Source organism: Chelonia mydas, chromosome 25 (assembly GCF_015237465.2).
Source record: "Chelonia mydas isolate rCheMyd1 chromosome 25, rCheMyd1.pri.v2, whole genome shotgun sequence".
In the NCBI taxonomy this organism is placed as follows: domain Eukaryota; kingdom Metazoa; phylum Chordata; order Testudines; family Cheloniidae; genus Chelonia; species Chelonia mydas.
In genome coordinates, this window is record NC_057858.1 from 15,513,035 (window position 1) to 15,535,958 (window position 22,924).

General features: G+C 42.7%; 1 protein-coding gene across 3 annotated transcripts in view; it reads right to left on the reverse strand.

The window, feature by feature from the left end:
* The window catches only part of INSR (insulin receptor), a 105,004-nt gene that overhangs the window by 40,961 nt on the left and 41,119 nt on the right, over positions 1-22,924 (reverse strand). The window lies entirely within an intron of this gene.

Genomic DNA, 22,924 nt, shown 5'->3' on the forward strand with positions numbered 1-22,924 from the left:
AGAATTTATTTGCAATGATCCTTTAGTTTAGTCCTCGGCATTAGCTGGATATTCTCAATGATCTCTTAACTTTATACTAACCTGTCATAATGTTTGTTAGGGGAGAAGAAGAAGGGAAACTGACAGGCCTGAGGTCCTAGAAGAAGGGCACCCAATATAAATACTTCAACATTCCTCCCCAAAGAGCCCCAGAAGAAGGGAACCCACAAGTGTTACTGCTTGTGGTTTTCGTGGTTTGTTTTTTTAATTATCCACTACTCAGTGCTTCACAATACTCTTTAACAAGTGGTTTGGGTTTTGAACCAGAAACCACACACCAGTATAGCCTGGAGCAAATACCATAACTAGAACTGAGTGACAAACTGCGGGACCATTGAGAAAACTGAAAAGTGCTAAAGGAAAGTACTTTTCTGCCACTTCACTCATTGTTTGCATAGGACTTTCAGGCTTAGTCCTACTATTAATGTTAGATTGAGGAGTAAATCAAATGCAATTACTGCATTCAAAACACAGCCAATGAACTTCAGTTCAGAATGTTATCATGAAAGTCTGAAAACAACTCTAACAGAGTGAGCATAAGAAGCCAAATATAAACAGCTTTGATCCAGTGTGGCGAATAAAATAACAGGAAGCAAGATTTAAGGACAGGGATGCAGCATGGGTGGAGAGTAGAGTTAATTGTAGGATAACAAATGCCATTTGGACTATAACTGTATTGCCAAGCATCCAATCAGGATATGAGCCTACTCTCACTGGAGTCAATGGACATTTTGCCCACAGGCACTGGCTCTGGGCCTTTGGTCTGAGGGTGCATTTGGTGGCATCTGTAGAACAGGTTCTCACTGCCACTCTCTAAGAAATCTTTAGTTGAACTCTGTGGTCTGTGGAGACCAGACCAGGTAACTCTGTACTTCACTAGCCGCTGCCTCATACAGCTGGCCACACTTTCTGCCAAAAATGGCCACACAGTCACTTTTTCCTATTCCTCTCTTGTCGAGCTCCCTAATGAGCCAGAGGAGCAGCTGCTGTCCTCACCACGTCCCCCCAGGACAGACGCCCATCACATAGCTAGCCCACAGCTTCTTCAGGGAAGCGTAGGACCCCCTCACTAGACCTTATTTTAAAACTAGGCAACACACACATTGGTCATCCGACAAAGGGCCCTGGGCCAAGTGGCTGAAAACCAACAATCACCCTCATGTAAAATTCTTAGACTCTAGAGCATTTTCGCATTCAGATTTTTTTAAATTTTTTTTTATAGCCACTATGTGGTAAAGACAAAATATTTGTGCTGGACCCACCTACAGATACAGAAAGAGTCAAGCTATATTTACACTTACAATTTGCATAAACCTTCCCTGAACAGAAAAAATACTTCATCTGAAAACACGACTTTCAATATTAAACACTCAAGGGATAAGAATATCTGCAGGTGTAAAACGGCACACGGTTCACATGGGAGTTCTTGCAACCCAGCACCACTGTTAGCATGTCCTCACCCTCGCGTCCCGCCCAGACACAAAGTGGCGGGACCTCCGACCACCTCTAGAGGGCGAGGAGCCCCGGTGGGCCGGCCTATATTCCACCTTGGTCCCGAGGCCTGTCGGGGATATTACTTGGCGGCTCCTTCACAGGGCCGTGAGCACGGGTGTGTACTTGGCATGGTTCACCCCAATCCCAGACACCTGCCCCTTCTGCGGCGTGAGGGAAACCCTGGCACACGTCTACCTGGAGTGCACCAGGCTGCAGCCCCTATTCCAGCTCCTCACGAATATTTTGTTAAGATTTTGGTTGCACTTTTCCCATCACCTCCTTATCTATGCACTCCCTGTCCGTGGCCCCACTAAGTCATGGGACCTCCTGGTCAACCTCCTCCTGGCCCTGGCTAAAGTGGCCATCTATAAAACCAGGGTGAGGAGGTTGGCTGATGGAGTCTCCTGTGACTGTGGGGCCTATTTCCGATCCTCCGTCCGTTCATGCCTCCGGGCAGAGTTCCTCTGGGCGGCGTCCACTGACTCCCTTGACGCCTTTGAGGAAGCATTGGGCGCTGTCCAGGGTTCTCTGCTCTGTGTTCCCGTCCGGTTTCCTTCATTTGACCCTTTGACCACACTCCTGTCCCTGCTGTTCATTAGTTGTCCCCCGTAATTATTTGGTTTTCCAGGTCCTGTGGACCCCCCCCGCTTTAGGCTGGGGGGGATCCTTTAGCAGTGGGCAGGCTTCGCCCACCCACTTCCTGGATCCCAATATGACCACTGTTAGCAACAGGCAGCAACACAAGACCCTGCCCACAACAGAGCTTGAAACCTTGCTGGGAAGAATTTTCTAAACCCTGTTATGGTAGCATGCTTTGCCTCCACAATGCCAGTTACCAGCAGTGGCTTGAGCCCTGCCAGAGGGCAGAGTTTTGGTACGTCGTTGACTGGGAAGAAAAAAAAATCCCATCCACATGGTGAACCAAATAGTGCAAGAGAGTCATGCTATATGTAAGTGTGGGTTCAAAAAGTGAACGTGTAGCAGAAGCATGGCTTAGTTTTGTTCAATTAAATTAGCAGTATCGAGGTTCAACAGTACAATATGCCATTGGTGCTTTTATAATGGGATCACCAGTTGTTAGGAAGAAGGTAAGGTATTGCAGAATTAAGGGCATTACAGGAATGTAATGCCTTTCTTGGAAGTGTCCAGCATTATCCATCTGGCCAGAGACTCATAGAAATGTAGGACAGGAAGGGACCTTGATAGGTCATCCAGTCCAGTCCTCTGCACTATATTATCTGTCCCTGATAGAGGTTTAAAGAACAGGTTAGACAAACACCTAATGATGGGGATTCCACCATCTCCCTAGGTAATTTGTTCCAGTGCTTAAACTACTCTTACAGTTACAAAATTCTTCCTAAGGTCTAACCTAAAGCTCCCTTGCTGCAATTTAAGCCCATTACTTCTAGTCCTGTCTTCAGTGGATAAAGACATTTAATCACCCTCCTCTATAAAACAACCTTTTACAAACTTGAAGACTTATTTCCCACCTAAGACTTCTCTTCTCCAGACTAAACAAATCCAATTTTTTCCACTCAATCTTTCCCCAGAAGATGGACCACTGGTCTGTTCCAGTCTGGCAAGTCTTCTGTTCAGCCATTAGAAGTCTAAAATTTGAATTCTAATGATCACAAAGCTCATTTTAATCTCTTACGTATACGACCGTTCCACGCAGCCTGCTCAAGAGAACATTTCTTCCTGCATCTCCTAGACTCAGCCTGAGCATTCACAAAACTGAGCTCATGCAACTGAAAGCCCCCCCCCACTATTCATCTTTTAAATCGTTTGGGAAATATAGCAAAGATCCACAGGAACACGGGAACTGCCAGGCTGAATCAGGATAGGGTACACATATACCCCAGTACCAGCCGCTTCAGAGAAAGATGCAAGAAATCCGGCACTAGCCAGTTACAGGATGGCGTCACACCAGAAAAAAAGAAGTTTCCTCATAACCCCAATTAGCTAGGGGATAGCTTATGCCCCTAGTAGGAAGGCTTCTATCCCTTCAAAAAACCAACACACCCTTATTTTTAATATTTACTATAACTACTCTAGGTTTTTCTTGCTATTCATATACAAATAAAAGCCCTTTTTGAATCCCGCTGGCCTCGAAGAGGTCTTAGATCTGTAAATCCAACAGGCTAGGTGGGTGCTGTGTGGAAGAGTATTATTTCCTTCTATCCATTCTGAATTTCCTGCCTTTCCAATGTTCCCTTGTTCTTGTGTTACCCACCTGCGCTATACTACTCATTATTTTGCACACGTATCACATATCCTCTCTAAGAAATCATTTCAGTCTCTCCCCATTATGAGAGGCTCCTAATCGTTCTTGTGACCCATCAGAACCCCCTCTATTTCTGCTACAATTCCTATACACTGTTTAATGACCAACATTAATGTCCTGTGTTGAGAGCAAGGGACTGGACTAGACGACCTCTGGAGGTCCCTTCCAGGCCTACACTTCTCTGATTCTATGAAACCCTCAGTACAAACCTTTCCTGCCGCCCAGGCACTTTATTGCCTTCACAACATGAACCAGCCGAGGAAACAATTTCCAGACAGCCAGTCCGCCCTCACGTTTTCTCTAAGCAAGATTTCACCCTCCTCACACCAGGCTAGTTCACTATTCAGACCTTTACTTCTCTCATCATTACGCTGATACAGTTGAAACTGCAAATTATCCTTATAATGGAAATGCAATGTCCCTCCCATACATCACACTCCCGGGCAGAGTGCAACGAATGTACAGTTGCAAGAGCAGGACTTGCATGGTATTGCATGCCATTTTCACACTGACACAAACTAGTGAGCTAAACACTCAGACCTAGTACTTGGTGGTTTAGGGTCCTTTGTTTTCTTCCAGGAAAGGTAAGAGTAGAGAGCTCTGTGCAGATAAAAAATTTGGATCCACATCCAAGCCACAAAATTGTTAAACAACACAACTGCATCTGCGGATCCAGGTATTTGTGGATATCCATGTATTTGAAGAGTTCTAAGTATAAGCAAGTCCCAGGGAGAGGATGACCAGAGGGCAAGTGTGAAAAATTGGGACAGGGGTGAGAGGTAATAGGTGCCGATATAAGACAAAGCCCCAAATATCAGCGCTGTCCCTATAAAATCGGGACATCCGGTCACCTTACTCAGGGGCGACAGGAGACAGGCCACTTTCCTGGATTCCTCTGATGTTGGCCTCCTGACTTTCACTATAAAAGTTCTAACATTTTGGACCAAGATTATCTAGTTTACTCCAAAATGCATTTTAATTCCACCCTAACCCCAGGAAGAAACTCATGTTTAAAAATATTTTAATGGAGATGTTTTGTTCCCAGCTTAGAAGGAACTATCAGGACAAAGCATGGCAAGAATGAAGCCAACACCTGCACCCTGTGTACTCTGGATCCAGAGTAATTTGTGAATGTGTAAAGACTGAAGAGTAACTACTGCATGTACTGAAGCTTCTGCACAAACTGCAAATATCAAGAAAATCGAGCACACTATTTATAGAACAAAGGTTTCAGACACAGATACTTGAACTTCACAGGTGTATTAAAGAAAGAACATGTATGAAAACCACAAGTTGCACAGTCCACAGCCCTCTTATCCCATGACAGCTTACTTTGCTTAAGACAGCTTACTTTGCTTAATTTTGAAGATAATATATAAAGTTTACCAACTAAAACTAACCGCATAACCATAGAAGAATGCTATTGATTATATTTAAACTGAACTTTCCATCTAGTAGATCATTCAAACCTTACCAAATCCAGTGTTCGTTGGTTTCACTAAAACAGCTCTAGAGAGTTACTGCTTTCACATGTGTGTGGCTACTGCTACAAAGACTCACATAAGAAACTTAAAAAGGAGTAACAGGTGACTGCTTCCACTGTTGTGTGACTGGAAACTTTGCACACACACAAGAAAAAATAGAAAAGAAATTTCACATCTAATTTAATAGTTTTGTTTCTTACAGAACTGTAGAACATTCACCAGTTCATTATTCTGGTTTCAATGTCACAGAATTCAGAATGATTCAGTATGAAGGCAACGATTTGTAGGTAATGCACCAGGCCTATAAACCACCAGAATACTTTGCATAATTGCTTTATTTTTTCTAGTTGAAGAACTACATGGAGTTTTTTTGCCCTCAGTGAATCATCTTCCTTCCAGCACTTAAGGGGGGAAAAGCAATAAACAAAAAACTTCTAGTTAATGCTCAAAGTATAAAAAGAGAAACACACAGGTTGCTCAGTTCTGCAGCCCTACTTCCCATCAAAGTCAATGAGGCTTTTAATGCAGTGGTTGCAAGACAGAGGGAAAGAAGGCTGGACCAAATATCTTTTAAATAGAACAGTTCACCCACATACTTTTAAGTAGCAGTTAAGTACAGTAAATTGATACTCCAACTTAAAATACAGAAATGTGGGTTCACTTCCTTTTACATTACAAAGTTTTTGCACTCCTAGAGCAATAATGCTTATTTTATGAACTTGATAATTAAGTGATAATTAAATTGAGGAGGCAAACAAACAAAAACAACTTGCAGTTGATCCCTTATATTGGGCTAAGCATAAAAATAAACTGGGAAGCTTGCAAAAAGACATGCTCACATAATTCCTCATCAGCCCACAAACACAGAACATGGTCCAGCAACAGATGATATGGCAGAGGGTTAATTCAGAGCTTATGATTAAATAGAGCAATATAGTAGATCAAAAGGAGACCTATGCTTAAAAAGTGAGCAAACAACCTGGAACTGGCAACTAAATGAACAACTCTGGCAACCACTACAAAAACCAAACCAGCAGTTTACTGAAAATATTGCCAACAGAAGTAAATCAACAGAAAAGTCCAGAGCTCAGTCCCAAAATCTCACAACAAAACCTACCAATTCTATAGCCATCAAATGTGGAAACTGCATAAAAGAGGAAAGTCTGTTTCATTCATATCTCACCATGCTTGGCAGCGAAGTCCTCTTGGTGCAGAAACTAGAAGACAAGGATATAGCTCCCCATTCCATGTTTAAGCTCCACACATACCGTTTCAGAGTAAGACACATCATACAGAATTACTAGCAAATGAAAATCTAAACCAGACTTTACAACATTAAAATCCCCAGAATGGAAAAGAGGTGGAAACAAGGAGTTCTGATCTGAACTAATCCAATTTAACTCTCAGATTTTAATCATGATTTAAATCAGCAAACAGGAAACCTTAATTTAAAAATCTATTTTAATTACACTATGCATTTGTATGTTTTACTTATTTTCCTAACGAAAAGTTGATTCTCATTGATTGGTAATCATTAAAACATTGACTTGAAACTCAATACAGCCTTTATGCTAAATTTGGTGCTTCGTTTTTGTTAACAAGGACACACTACATCTATAAACATTTACTTGAGCAATTATATAGCTTAACTTACATTTATTCAGATTCTTAATTTTTCCATTTTATATTATGTTAGAAATCAGTGAACAACACGTTGCCTGTTCACTAGTTGATTTTTTACTTATAATTGTGTCAAGCTCCATGGAAATTCAATTTAAAATGCACAAAAACTGGATTTTATTTTTTAATTAAACAAAACCACCTTTGATGTGCTAGATACATAAGAATAAAGTTAATCAAAACATGTTTTGCATTAAAAGCTAACTGATTTGTTTAAAATGTATTATCTATAGTTAGTAAACTTAACTGATTGTTTCTGGTCACCATGTCCTTCAAGACTTTAGCAGATCTCATTCTCTCACACCTAGTTTTTATTCAGAGACCAGAAGAGGAAAACAAGCTTTCCCGCTTTTTCCAACTCCCACCTGATTTCTTAACTTTGAGCGAACTCATTATTGAGCTGAACTAGTTGAATAAACTGAAATGAAGAAAATATTCTCTCTGCACCTACAGAAAGGCTTTGGCTGTCAAAAGCTGGTTTAGAATTTCAATGAACTCTTGTTTCCAGATGCTAAGTCCGTGACTTCCACCAGTTCATTGGTCTGACTTTCTTTAACATTTGGCAGCAAACAGAATCATAGGACTGGAAGGGACCTTGAGAGGTCTTCTAGTCCAGTCCCCTGCACTCATGGCAAGTCCAAGTATTATCCAGACCACCCCTGATAGGAGTTTGTCTAACCTGCTCTTAAAAATCTCCAATGGAGATTCTACAACCTCTCTGGGCAATTTATTCCAGTGCTTAACCACCCTGATAGGTAGGAAGTTTTTCCTAATGTCCAACCTAAACCTCCCTTGCTGCAATTTAAGCCCATTGCTTCTTGTCCTATCCTCAGAGGTTAAGAACAATTCTTTTCCCCCCCTCCTTGTAACAACCTTTTATGTGCTTGAAAACTGTTATGTCCCTTGTCAATCTTCTCTTTTCCAGACAAAGCAATTTTTTCAATCTTCCCTCATAGGTCATGTTTTCTAGACCTTTAATCACTTTGTTGCTCATATACTGCTAAATATTATTTTTTTCATTTAATTTAAATGATTTAATAAATTATAAGTAGTTTAGGCCTTAACATAACCGGTGAATATCAAATTTAATTTTAAATGTGTTTTTTTAAATAAACCTGTATTTCATTTAAAATTTAAAAAACAATGATTTTTTTTTTTAAATAAATCATTGACTTATCAACTTGGGTGGAACGGAGCTTTTTTTGTAGGTGGTAGGCTGGCAGAGTTCCTATCTGAATCGCTGATTTAATGCTAATGGGATTTTGTTGTGTTCATTATGCTTTAGGGTACTAAAGCCTTGTATAGGACATCTTTATTGTTATTATTTAAATTAAAATAAATTTAAGTAAAAATAAAGTGTTTGCAGACTAAAGCTTTGGGTAATTAAGGTGGTTCTCCATGATATTTTATGCAGTCATCAACTCTTTCAGACATTTTCAGACTTTGTTTTATTAAATAACTCCAAGAGGAAGTGGAATTGCTAATTTATGAGCATAAATTTGATCTAGCCAGTATTACTGAACCTTCGTGCGACGATTCCCATGACTGGAATGTTGAAACTAATGTTTATTTCGGAAGGATCGCGTGGGCACAAGGGGAGGGGGAGTGGCACTCTGTCAAAAAAAATGGCATACTTGTTTCCAAGTCATGGATAACTCAGAAGAAAACGACCTTGAATGCTTATGGATCAATGTCCTACCAGATAAGAGCACAAGATGGGGTATCTGTTGGTGTCTGCTATAGACCACAAAATCACACTAGTGAACAGGATGACCGGCTCCTTACACACCTGTGTATAAATTGTAAGGGGGAAAAGCTGCATGGTCATGAAGGACTTCCATTTGTGTGACATACAGTAGATGTCTCATGCAGTCTGTAGTAAAACATCCTTGGAATTCTAAATATTATAGCTGACAATTTCTTAACTCAAAAGGTGTTGCATCCAACACAGGGGAGTTCTATATTAGACCTGGTGTTCACAGATAAAGAGGAAATGATCACAGAAGTAAAAACTGATGGTAACTTAAATTATGTCTACACTGCAATAAAACACCCGCATTGAGGTTCTAGAGCACAGACTCCAGCATGAACCCAAACTTCTACACTACAATTTTATAGCCCCATAAGCCCTGGTCCCACAAGCCCGAATCAGCTGACACAAGCCAGCCGCAGGTGTTTTATTGTTGTGTAGGGGCACATGATCATGACTTGATCACATTTATGATGTGCAAACAGAATAAAGTCCAGACTAGTGATATTACATACTTAGAGCTTTAAAAAGACCAAATTTCATAAAGCTGAAAACAATTAGGAGCCAAATCAGCTGAGAGGAAGAATTTAATCAGAAAAATGTGAATGATAATTGGGACTTGTTTAAGAACATTTTACTAGATGCCACAAAAAATCATAATCCCACAATCAAGGAACAAAGGTATATCGGTTTAAAAAAATGACTTAGTTTTAGAGAGGAAGTTAAGCCAGCTATAAAATGTATAACAAATGGAAGAAAAGGGAAGTTGATAGTAATGAATATAAATCAGAAGCTAAGAAGTGTAGAAAACTGACAAAGAAAGCAAAGGGACACAAGGAAAGATTTATAGCCAGCAGAGATAAGGAAAATAAGGAGTTTAAGAATATTAGAAATAAAAAGATTCCTAACAATGATATTGGTCCTGGAAAAGGTAAGATTATCATTACTAATGCAGAAAAGGCAGAAATGTTCAGTAAATATTTCTGTTCTGCATCTGGGAAAAACAGGTGTGGTTACACCATAGGATAACACTCCTTCCATTGCACTAGTATCTCAGGAGCATGTTAAAAAACAGCTAGTAAAGTTGTACATTTTCAAATCAGCAGGTCTGGACAACTTGCATCCAAAAGTTTTAAATAAGCTGGCTGGGAAGCTTGCTGACTGTTCATGTTGATTTTCAATAGTTCTTGGAACACTGGAGAAGTTCCAGATGACTCAAAGAAAGTTAATGTTGTGCCATTATCTTAAAAGGGCGAACAGGATGACCCAGGTAATTATAGGCTTGTCAGTCTGACATTAATCCTGGGCAAGATAATGGAGCGGCTCATATGGGACTCTATTAATAAAGAATTAAAAAGGAGGGTAATATAATTAATGCCAGTCAACATGGGTTTATGGAAAATAGAGCCTGTCAAACTAACTTGCTATCCTTTTTTTGCTGAGATTATAAATTTGATTGATAAATGTAATAATGTTGATATAATATATTTAGCCTTCTCTAAGTCATTTGACTCTGTTCTGTATGACACTGATTAAAAACTAGAGATAAAATTAACATGGCACAAATTAAATGGATTCAAAGCTGGCTAAATGATAGGTCTCAAGTCAAAATGTAAGCGTAAATGGAGAATTGTCAAACAGGTGTGTTTCTAGTGGGGTCCCCCAGGGTCTGGTTTTTGGCCCTATGCTATTTAATATTTTTAATCTATGACCTGGAAGATCATTTTGTTCATCATTGATAAAGTCTGCAGATGACACAAAAATTGGGGGAGTGATAAATAATGAATGGGGCAGGCTAAAGCTAACAATATGGGTTTTAATATGGCTAAAGGTAATGCATAGATTTAGGAACAAAGAATGTAGGCCACACTTACAGGATGGGGGACTGTAACCTGGCAAGCAGTGATTCTCAAAAAGATTTGGGAGTCATGGCGGATAATCAGAAGAACATGAGTTCCCAGTGCAACACTATGGCCAAAGAGGCTAATGCAATCCTTGGATGCATAAAAAGGTGTATCTTGAGACGGAGTAGAAAGGTATTTTACCTCTGTATTTGGCACTGGTGCAGCCACTGCTGGAATACTGTGTCCACTTCTGGTGTCCACAATTCAAGAAGGATGTTGATAAATCAGAAAGTGTGTTCAGAGAAGAGCCACAAGCATTAGGAAATGTGCCTTATAGTGATAGACTCAAGGACCTCAATCTATTTAGTTTAACAAAGAGAAGGTTAAAGGGTGACTAGATTATAGTCTATAAATATCTTACATGGGGAACAAACTTTTAATAATGGGTTCGTCAATCTAACACAGAATGGCTGGAAATTGAAGGTAGACAAATTAAGACTGAAAACAAGGAGTAAATTTTTACACAGTGAATAATTAACCATTGGAACTGCTTACACCACACATCATGGTGGATTCTCCATCACTGACACAATTTAAATCAAGATGGGATGTTTTTCTAAAAGATTGGTTCCAGGAACCATCGTGGGGAAGTTCTATGGTCTGTGTTATACAAGAGAGCAGACTACATGATCACACGTGGTCCCTTCTGGCCTTGGAACCTGTGAATTTTAATAAATGCTTTTTAAATAGCCACTGGAATTTCACAACAAGGGTCACGTGGGTATGAATGATAAGAAGCCCATAAGGCAGACGTTAAAGAGGCAATATGAGGTAACATTAACGGAAGTCTGTTTAACGTGTAGGCACTTACTTCTGTAAGTGTTCTTCACTGTAGTACCTTAGCACCTCACAAAACAATGGATTCAGTCTGAACACCCTGTGAGATCAGGGGGTGTTCCTCCAAAGGAATGGAAGCACAGAGAAGTGATTTCCTAGGCCACACAGGAAGTCTGTGGCAGAGTGGGAAATGAACCCAGATCTCCTTTCTAGGGTAGTACACATTCCAAGGAACATACAGTAAAATGCCATTATGCAGATTCTGTGCAGCGTTAGGCTAGTCTACCTGATGGAGGTGTGGTCGATCCTACAGTGGAAGGAGGCCAGAGCAAGAGTTCCACCACAAGTGTGAAAATGCTCAAGAATGGAGGAAAATGACTTGAGCTAAGGCTATCTGAACAGCCAGCCAGCAACACAAGCTGTTGATCCACCAAGGGATCAGAAAAGTCCTAGGAACACACAAGGTATGAAGGTGTCCTCACATTAATCACACTGTGCTCTCACCTGCATGGGTGTGTTGCATATTCACTTACACCCCCCCTAGCCGCCGACAGCAGCAAGCATACGAGTTCTGGTGGGCTTTCTGTGCAGAGCTAGAAAGCATATCCTTGGGGTTTTCAACCAAGGCCAGCGTATAATGTGAATGTTTTGTACATGAACGATGGGGCATTGTGGAGTAAGCCACAATTATCAAGTGTCCTGTACTGCATTTCTGCAGGTTTGGTTCTTTCCATATGTGCCCCCCACCAACTACACAAAGAGGCTTCAATAATTCCCTATATCAGGGATCGGCAACCTTTGGCACATGGCCCGTCAGGGAAAGCAGCTGACGGGCTAGGATGGTTTCTTTACCTGCAGCGTCCGCAGGTTTGGCCGATCGCAGCTCCCACTGGCCGCGGTTCACCATTCCAGGCCAACGGGGGCTGCGGGAAGCAGGGCGGGCTGAGAGAAGTGCTGGCCACCGCTTCCCGCAGCTCCCACTGGCCGGGGACGGCGAACCACGAATCGCCCGAACCGGAGGACCCTGCAGGTAAACAAACCGTCCCGGCCCACCAGCGGCTTTCCCTGATGGGCCGCGTGCCAAGGGTTGCCGATCCCTGCCTATATCTACACTGCAATCTTATGGGTTGGCATACTTACACTAGGTCTAACCTAGCTAGCACAGCTAGGGTTACCACCTGGCTGGTATTTCACAGGCGTGGCCATTTTTTTATGGATTTGCCAGTTGCCAGAAAAAATAATTTAATCTGCCAGGGTTTTATTATGTGGGTCTAAAGATTTGTATTATCATCACAATACACTGGGATATCTAATGTTAAAAGTTTGTGTCCAGCTAAAGATGCTACAGTGTTCCCACTTCCACAATTTAAATAACAGCTCAAAACTGTTGAAAACACAACAACTGTCTGCCCACCAACAGGCAATTGCGTACGCATGTGCGTGAAAGAGGGTTTGAGTCACGCGAGAGGGAGGAGAAGCGCGAGGCATATTAAATAATGGAAGATCAGGACAAAGGTGCGATTGATCCTATGCCCTCGGGGAAAAAAGCTCACATGATAAACTACACACTCAGTGACAACTGGCTAAATACAAAGACTGGCTGGCAAAACGTGTTGCTAAAACAAACGCCCGTTTGTTATCAATGATGTTATCAATCTTATCTATATGTGTTATCGCTCTAGATACTGTAAGTGGCTGTTGAAGATGGAGGATTACAAAGTTGCCTTGTGGTTAGCGGCTGGGGTTGTGGCGGGCTTGTCTGGGGTGGGGGGAGTGCTGGGTCTTTTTTTGCATGTCAAAAGACGGTAACTCTAAGCACAGCTATCAATAGCCATGAGGGGCGGCAGCACTGGCTTCAGCGCAGCCTAGCAACCTGGATACCGACCTGGAGTCTTCGCTGTGCTTCTGCAGGCCTCCCTGACGCGCCTGCTGCTGTGTCTTCGTCGCTATTTTTAAGCCTCGCTAGATTAGAGCCAGTGCAAGTATGACAGCCCACGCAGCAATCCCCCCTCCGACTGCAGCATGGGAGTACCCTAAAGGACAGCTAGTGACCCTGGAGGACACTTACCACATCTTCAATTCCTGCCCTTATTCAATATACTCCTAAAAAGCCGGAGAGAGCCATAGAAAACAAAAAAAGCAGAAGTCAGGAGATATTGGATAGGTCCTATCAAGAAGAGACGAGGCTATTTCCCTAGCGTGTGTGTATGTGTGCACGCTGCTGCTGGAGGCTGGTGATATACAGGGGGTCCAACTAGTGGTCCCTTCTGTCTTAAACTCTGACACTATTATGAAACATCAGGGTTTGAACTTCGAAGTTCCCAAGAGATTGTAAAAAACTAATGTTCACTGAAGCAAGGACTTCATGCATCAGGCAGGTAATTTTGAGAGAACAAGCCCAACAGCAGAACACACAGGGGCTGTTAATGACAATGCACCTGGCATGTATTTTAGACTATGCCACACAAGCTTTTTATATTTGTAATAGAAACCAGGACTCCAAATTCCTATGCTTATTTTTTATGGTTTATGAACTTGGCTGCAAATATTCACAGAGCAGAAACTGGTTTAAGTTCTCAGCTCTGGAGATTTCTCTAAATATAAGTTTAGCTGTTTTGAAGCAGAAGGGAAGAAGGAGCATTAATAAAAACTGGTAAGAAATGATGTTCACGCTTCTATAAACAGCACTGAAGAAAGGAAGGCAGCCAGGACACTTCTTATTTTATTAGGCGTTTATTTGGGGAAAGGAACTGTTTACTACGTGCTTGTACCAGCACCTAGCACAGTGGTCCCTGACCAGGTTAGCCACAGTACCAATGCTTAGGGTTGCCAGGTTCCAGTTTTCGACCAGAACGCCCAGTCGAAAAGGGACCCTGACAGCTCCCGGTCAGCACCCCTGACTGGCCATTAAAAGTAAGGGTCGGCGGCACAGGCAGGCTCCCGACTCGGCTCCGCATGGCTCCCAGGAAGTTGCCAGCGTCTCCCTCTGGCTCCTAGGCAGAGGGACAGCCACTGGGGCTCTGCACACTGCCACCGCCCCAGCTCACCTGCTCCCATTGGCCAGGAACCGTGGCCAATGGAAGCTGAGGGGGCGGTGCCTGCAGGCACGGGCAGCGCAGAGAGCCACATGGTCGGGCCTCTGCTTAAGAGGCCGAGAGATATGCCAGCAGCTTCACAGGAGCTGCCCGAGGTGAGCACCACCCAAAGCCCGCACACCCCCCGCATCCCAAACACCGACCCCACCCCAGAGCCCACACCCTCAGCCAGAGCCCTACACCCCCCCCAGCACCCCAACCCTCTTCTCCAGCATGGAGCCCCCTCCTGCACTTCAAACCCTGGCCCCACCGCAGAGCCCATACCCACAGCCGGAGCCCTCACCCCCATCCCCGCACCTCAACCCCCTACCCTATCCCGGATCCTGTACCCTGAACGCCTCATTTCTGGCCCCACCCCGGAGCCTGCACCCCCCAGTTCAGAGCCCATACCCCCTCCCACACCCCAACCCCCTGCCTCAGCCTGGAGCTCTCTTCTGCACCCCAAACCCTTGCCCCAGGCTTCAGCCGTCTCCTGCACCCCAAACCCTTCATCTCTGGCCCCACCACAGAGCCCGTACCTGCAGCCCATACCCACCGCCACCCCACTGCCCCCCAACCCGCTGCCCTAGCCTTGTGAAAATGAGCAAGTGAGCGAGGGTGGGGGAGAGTGAGTGACAGAGGGAGGGGGATGGAGTGAGCGTGAGCATGGCCTCAGAAAGGGGCAGGGCAGGGGGTGGGGCAAAGTTGTTCAGTTTTCTGCCAACAGAAAGTTGGCAACCCTACAAATGCAAAATAACTTATTTTTACAACAAAAACCCTCAACCAAAGTGTGCATAAGCCTCTGTTAAGGAGCTATGTGGTCTCACATCCACCATTTAACCTCTCCTCTCACATCCCCAAATGATTTCAGGTTGTGCAGCTCTCTTTGGCCCACCCCCTCCAAAAGCGGGTGCTTAAACGTGCCCAGCATTGCAGGATCTAGCAGTCAATGGAGGTTGACTGCCCTGTCCCCAGTGGGAACACTAACTGTGAGTGGGGTATTCTGGGGCAGTGTCCAGCACTGACACGGCGGCATGGAGCCAGGAGGCAAGAGTTTGCCAGCCCCTTTGTGTGAGCCTTGAGTGAGACACAACACAGCAAGGGATGGGAGAAAAAAGATCCCAAGAGGTTTAGAAATACAGAGACACTGAAATGCAGCCACTTCTGGGGTAGAGATCAGAAGCAAACACACTGCACCCTGAACACTGGTGCTCAAAGGAGACATTTTGGCAAGGACACCAGGATAAAACCTAGTCTTACAAAAAGTGCCCGGCTCCGTCTTGAAAGCCTCATCTAAAAACCAGTAAATTGCACAGTACCTAATTTATTTCCCTCAGAGGACGGGAAGGTGGAGTTGATGGTGCTGGGATTCAAACCTGTTGTTCCAGTGGTGAACAAATATTTGACTACTAGGTCAGAGCGTTTCTAAGGCTCAGGAAACACTGCATTTTACAAAACGTTTTAATTATGGATTCAAGATGACAATTCTTCATGCTGTGGAGACCCCACAGAGGGGACAGATGGGGCAGAGTCTACACAGTGGAATTTCAAGCCTATGGACCCTTTGCATTATTTAAATTACTTTCCTGTGCTTCACCTGCAGACAAAATAATATTAAATATTCGCTAGACACAAGCAAGCAGAGAAAAGGGCTAACCACTAGACAATCCAGCTACTAAACAGTAGCCTAATCTGAATGTTTAAGCATAAAAATATTTGCATTAATTAGACCTTATTTCCTGCTTCCTTATGAAATAACTGTGTTAGCAGCACAGTGTTGCACTGAGTCAGAAAAAAAAGGTAAAAGATAGAACCTTCCCAAACTATATTTCTTCTGAGTTCCCTAACATTGATATGATTTGGACAGATATGTTCTGTCTCAAGTGAGTTGATAAAACAGTAGAACATTCAACTATTGGTAGAAGTTTAGGTGAAATTAAAAGATTTCAAAGTATTTATAATTTATACAAACAGATTTAAAGGAAATCATAGACCATGTGCACACCGACTTATTTAAGATACTGTATATTCTAGAGAGCGAGAGGGAAGCCCTGTTTTATGGCGGTTTAGTTCAGGGATTGATACGATCCTGTCTGTTCGTAATAAAAACCCCTTCCTCGTGCAATACTATGTCAGCACAGCTGGAACACAAACAACATGGACCCTTCTTGTCGATCCATGCTAGGCAGTCGGAAGGCTGCCTGTGCAAACATCTTCTCTACACAGCCGCTTGACAAGTGAAGCAGAAAGGAAAGGAGTCTCTTTTCACAATTAGAGAGACTTTCAAGAATTACACACATTTGTTTTGACTACAAACAAGACAATTAAGAAAAATTAAAGGCTCCGGTTCCTCAGAAATCCAGGTCAGGAAACAACTCTGACAGGAGAACCGCCCTCACCCTCAGCCAATGTGTTTGCTGCCTAAGCTAGGGAGCCATTCAACGACTTTTTCTATCTCTGCACAAAGCAAACATACACTTAACCCTTTGCAGACAAAGAAAAGAAGAAAAAAACTAGATCCTCTCTCCATGTGGATTATTCTACATAATTATCTGGGTGCAATTCAATAAGACACATTATACTAATAAAATGTATGGATTTAAGGCAAGAGTCTCATCCTGGACTTTAATTTATGAAGAATATTTATAACTAGAAAAAAAAACACAGGAGGAAAAAAATTGAATCCAATGTTGACACAGCTTAAAATGGCTTGTTTTGGCTGCGATCTATGCAGTTCAATGCCAAAGCCCAGGTTAGTGTGCTTTTACTGTGCAATGTTACACACACAAGAGTAAGACAATTCAAAGCCAGCGTCCTACAGAAACATTACAGTGTGCTCCCTTCCCACTCATATATATAATTTTCCCTCTTACTGTATAAGGTGATAACTTCTCTGCCTTTACGTATATTTACACATGCACGCAAGTGGAAAATGGTTGAGTTACAGTTGCTGTGAGAACAACAACTTTGAATTTCCTGACTTGCATATCATGTCAACAATAATGTATTAAATGAGAAAAAAATGTTTGTTCTAAACAAAAAGAGAAAGAAGAAAACCTCCGAGTAATCACACACTGCATTAAATAAATGCTTGGGTTTGTATGTATAATAACTAAATACAAATGTGTTTATTACATTGTTTTAGAGCTCTGTAGTTTGCACTCATGGGCAAATTTTCATACAGGTTGAGTAGCCATATTTCCACTTAGGTCATTAGGAATTTGAAATTACTCGTGGAAATTTATGTGCATAGTGCATAATTTTCACTTCTTGATTTCTCAACCGATTTTTTCTTCAAAATTAGCCCATTTCTCTCCTTGTTGAGGACATGGTCTATTTGAATTTTTAGAGCACAACTCTGCATTGCCCAGAGCACCTTTTTTTCTCCCCTTCTATTCTTTGTTAACCCAAAAATGGCTAACCAGAATTTGACTGAACTTTCCACGCACCCATGGCCATCTCTGACCCGAGATTATTCATCCAAAAGGGTTAGAGGTGACTGAAAAGGGTCACACACAATGAAGTTACTACTACCACAACCCTAATGAGTGGTATGTTATTCTGCACATTCAAAGACTAAACACCAAAAGATATTGTGAAGTGGCAGCATTTAACAAGTAAATCACAGATTAAATATTGTTGGATTTTAAAAAAGGATTTTATTCTAGTAAAGAAATTGACAAAAAGACCTGTTCAAGTTGCAATATAAAGACTATTACACTAATCCTTCTGCAAGGATCCTGACATTAATTTATAGAAAACTGGATGTTTTACACATTTTGCATGAGACATTAGCTTTGCACAGGTTCAGTATATCTCACTAGATGACAAGAAAATGCCTAAAATACTTGTTAATTTAGAAACTTGCTTTTTAAAAGGAATACAAAAAGAAGTTCTGCTGGGTTGGAGTCGGTGCCAAGAAAGGTGGGAGAAAGAATTATTTTAAAACATAAAACTACTCATACATCTGGGCTAAGACCATGCGTAACACGTTTCAAGTTAAAGCAAATGCTTTATGGAAGAGTTGTAAACTCTTCAAATATGGGGTGCAGAACAGAAACGCGGGTGCAGCATTACCTCTCAAGGTTTGAGGCTTTAAAACTCATAGGAAAAGATACACCAAAACAGACCCTTGGTTTATCCAGTGCAATATTTTGCCTCCAAGAGTGGTCACTACCAACTGCTTCAGAGGAAAGTGCAACTCACCCCCAGCCCCCACCCATAATTTGCAATTATGGAATACCTATCCAGGACAGACAGACACTTCCTCCTAACCCACTCAGCCCCAGCAGTTAATGATTGACTCATGCCCTGAAGTTTGAAGGTTTACCTCCCTTCTAAAAAATACTTTACTCATCCAGCCTTATGTATTCAGATATACAAACAGGACCATGTCGTTTTGCTAATGGTTACAAATAAAACTGGTTATGTTTTCACAACAGTTTAACAAATGAATGGTTTGGTTTCAATATTTCTTAAACTAACAATAATGGGGTTCAAATGCAGTGAGCTTACCATACACAACATGGTGAGGAAGTACAAATATAATAAACCTGGATAAAGCCAGACCTGATTAAAGATTTGTTTCTATAAGACTTATGAAGTTGCCTTTTCTCTCACTCCTACGGGTGGCTTGGCTGCTTTAATAAAGCGTTGAGGACAGGCATGAAAATAGACTAGTAAAATATTGGAAGCCAAGCCAACATTTCATTAGGCTACAGCTATTAGGAATGTGTACTCTAATAAATATAAAAACGTTACCTTCCTTAGGAAAAAACACTCCCGTGATTTACAAACAATAGGAAATTGACATTTGGGGTCTGAATGTATGCTACACAACCCCATAGGAGTTTTTATCTGCAGCCTAAAGCTTTGGGAATAGCATGTAAAGAAGAGAAGTATCCTATTAAACTGAACTATTTTTATTTCAAGTGTCATACACAGGTAGCTGTGCCAAATATACACAAATGCCTACAATTAGATTCATGGCAACACAATGAAATTATAACCTTAACACAGCCCTTCTCAAAACCTCCAAACTTTAACCTCCCAGCACAGAACGCTAATTTACCCACTTCTGAGGATAAATCTCCCGATACTGTAGCTGTTCTTCTATTGGAGGCGCTTTTCTGTTTAGGTTCTGATACTGCACCTAGCACCCTAGAGTGCCTAAGATACAGAAGCGTCAGGTACTATGTGGTTACATGGCTTCTAGCTCATCTGAAACAAATTCTAACAAGAGGATCAAGCCATAGGCCAGCACAGGCATGTTAACACACTACATCAACTGTAAGAAGGGCAGGAGAGTACTGTAGACTAGGCACTGTTATACAGAAAGAAACAGCGCAGATGCTGCTGCCCTAGGCAGAACAGCAGGTCTCCCCCAAATTCTGCAGCAACCCCTGTAGCACGGCTGCCTATCACCAGGTTTCATTGTTAGCACTTTTCCTGTGTTACAAGACTAACTGGACATCCTGCAGCCAAGCCAAATATTCCTATTTGAACTTACAATCCATATAGAGCCCTCAATGTCTGTGGAAGTTCAAGGGCAGAGAATTTCAATTTTATGTATTTCTAAGCTACTTATCTCCATGGTAACAAAGAACAGATATCTGTAGGGCCCATGGCAGTTTCACCATGACTACTGTGGACAGCAATTTGTTCTGGAAAACCATGTTATAAAACCCTGCTTTACTGATAGACAGTCATTGGCAGCTGGGATGGGGACAATCCACTGACAGCACAACACAGCTACCACCTCTCTCAGAAAAAAAAAAATCCCAGTCAAAATTAGCCATGTAATCTGTGCTGGAAATATGCAAATTGTTGAGACATAATTATTACTAGCATGGTTTCAACTATAGGGCAGACAGCATTTTCCCTGCAGCATGGGTAGTGAAAACGGCAAGCCTCACCTGGGTCCTGAAGTCAGTACAGGGAAACAGCTGTGTACAGAATTGGACCACACTTCCCGCTTCTTGATCAGATTGCTATTTTTCCCTTGGCTTGTAATTTGTGGGAAGCTCACAGAGGCAGACAGCCCATGGAAAGAAGCTCCAAAATGCCAAAAATATTTTTGAGGAGACAGAAGGGGAATCAGAGAGGGGCACCTCATTCCACAGGGACATAAGAATACTACCTGCCTTAGGGCTTCTCTACACTACGCAGCTTTTAGCGACAAGGCTGTGTCGACACAGCCCTGTCACTCAAAGTAAGCGTGTGTGTACGCTCTTTTGCGGTATTTTGTCGGCACTTTTGCCAACAAACTACTTCCAGCTCCGCGAGCGGCGTAAGCTTTGTTGGCAAGAGAGAGCGCCTGCCGACAAAGCCGCGTTCAGACTGCTGCTCGCGGCAGCAAAATGTCTGTCTTTCGCGGGAGGGCTTTTTTAAGTACTTTGGCAACAACTGTGCAGTGTAGACTTACCCACAGATGCTGACTCCATGGGTGCTCCGGGGCTGGCAGCCCCCCCCCCACCAGAACCTCCCCCCTCCCCCCAGTGCCTCCTGCCCGCCGGCAGACCCCACAGATCAGCACCTCCCGCTCCCTTCAGCGCCTTCCGCAGATCAGCTGTTTCGTGGCATAAGGAGGCGCTGGAGGGAGGGGGAGGAGGGAGGGTGCAGCCTGCTCGGAGTAGGGGATGGAACTGGGTGGGGGAGGGGAGGGGCAAGAAGAGGCAGGGTGGGGGGCGGAGCAGGGTGGGCAGAAGCAGGGCAGGGGTGGGGCTTTGGGGAAAGGGTGGCGTGGGGGCAGGGCCTGGGCGGAGCACCCCCCGTGCAGATGAGAAACTCTGCGCCTATGCTACCTGCAGCTCACACAGATTCTTCCACCTCATCCGTGGGTCGATGAGATGCTTTTGTGGCTCAGAACTGTGACTTCATGGGACTTAAGATCTGCACAGCATAGGCTGTGCTGTGCTTTAAACACTCACCTTCACAGAAACACTCATCTTCTGAACTTTCTACCCGCTAAGCCAAGCGAAATAGGAGAAACTTTTTTTTAAAGTGCTTCTCTTGCTCTTTGAATAGGGTGGCATCACACTGGCCATTTGTTAATTAACATTTGCAGAGTGCTGTTAAAAAAATGAGACAGCACCTGCTACAAACGGTCATGGCAACCCATTTTCCCCATGCCCATTTCTTTAGTAGCAACATATTGAGATGGCATCCAGACTGAGTGCGCACACAAGCTGCTTTGGGGGGGCTATGGGGACAGAGGAGGGAAGGGAATAAAAGTTTGAAAATGGAAAATAATAAGACTGACTTTGAAATACTTAAAAAAAAAGGAAATACTGGGGATTGTTAGACTCAGGAAAGAACAAGTTAATATAATTCAAAGGTGGGCGATCATAGCCTATTTAAAAAATCCCAACTACATACAAATGTGAAACAAGAGTACGGAGTCAGACACTCCATAAGGGGGAGAGAGTTCATAAGAGATTCTAAAATGGCTGCTGTAAGGAAAGCAGTATTCTGTAACTCTCTCTCGGCACTGTGTTCTGCTTCCTTGAGCCATTTCTTACTGTCACCAAGGCCAGAGGAGCTCAAGCCTAAACCCTACCAATGGTTTCCCTCTGCAGGCTAAGGGCTACCATTTCCCAGTGCCGTGTTATCAAAAAATATATAAAAAATAAAAAAATAAGAAGTCCAAATACTGAGTAACAGCATAAACCCAGATGCCGAGCAGATCACACTGAGTACAGGGAGTTTAGAACAACTTGCTCAGCTGAAGGCAGGGGATGGTGAATGCCAAGGCTACAGTGACTGTAGCATTCTTAGCAATCCAGAGGCAACGCTAAAAGCTGGTGATCTAACTGATAAAATCCAATGTACGTAAGAGTTGCTAACAGAGCTTTCGGACAGCATGTATGCTAGTCAGGCCTACCAGAGTAATAAAAAAAATCCAGAAAAACCTAGAATAGGAACAGGAAACATCAAGTTTACACACTTCTTTTACAAAGTGATTGTTGTTCGTCAACTAGCACAGAAAAAATGGTTCTACGTCCAAGACGAGGTTGCTTACTACGGCCTCATCACGTGAAATCCAGGAAGCATCACAACAATGCACTAGAAAAATCTAGTGTTTTTTATTCATGGTCTTCAAGTTAATTGCCTCTGGCTACCTTCATCACCCTTCACTCCCTAGTACACTGGACACCAAGTCTCAGTTTCTCTCAGAGTGTAGCAGTGACACTCACCTGGCCTGGGGGCCTTTATTAATGTACTGAGAATCTCAGTTCTTTGTATGAACTTGATGATGAAAAAGTGCCAGATAAATGCAAGGTTTTACTATCAGCACTAAATTAAGATGTTATTTATAAAATAAGAAAGAACAGTACACAATGCCATGACCCCTCTGAACTGTGAGTTGGGAATGCTAAGAGGGCCTTATTTACACAGGAACTGATAAAATTAACCGCAGGTGCCTCCCTTCCCATAGA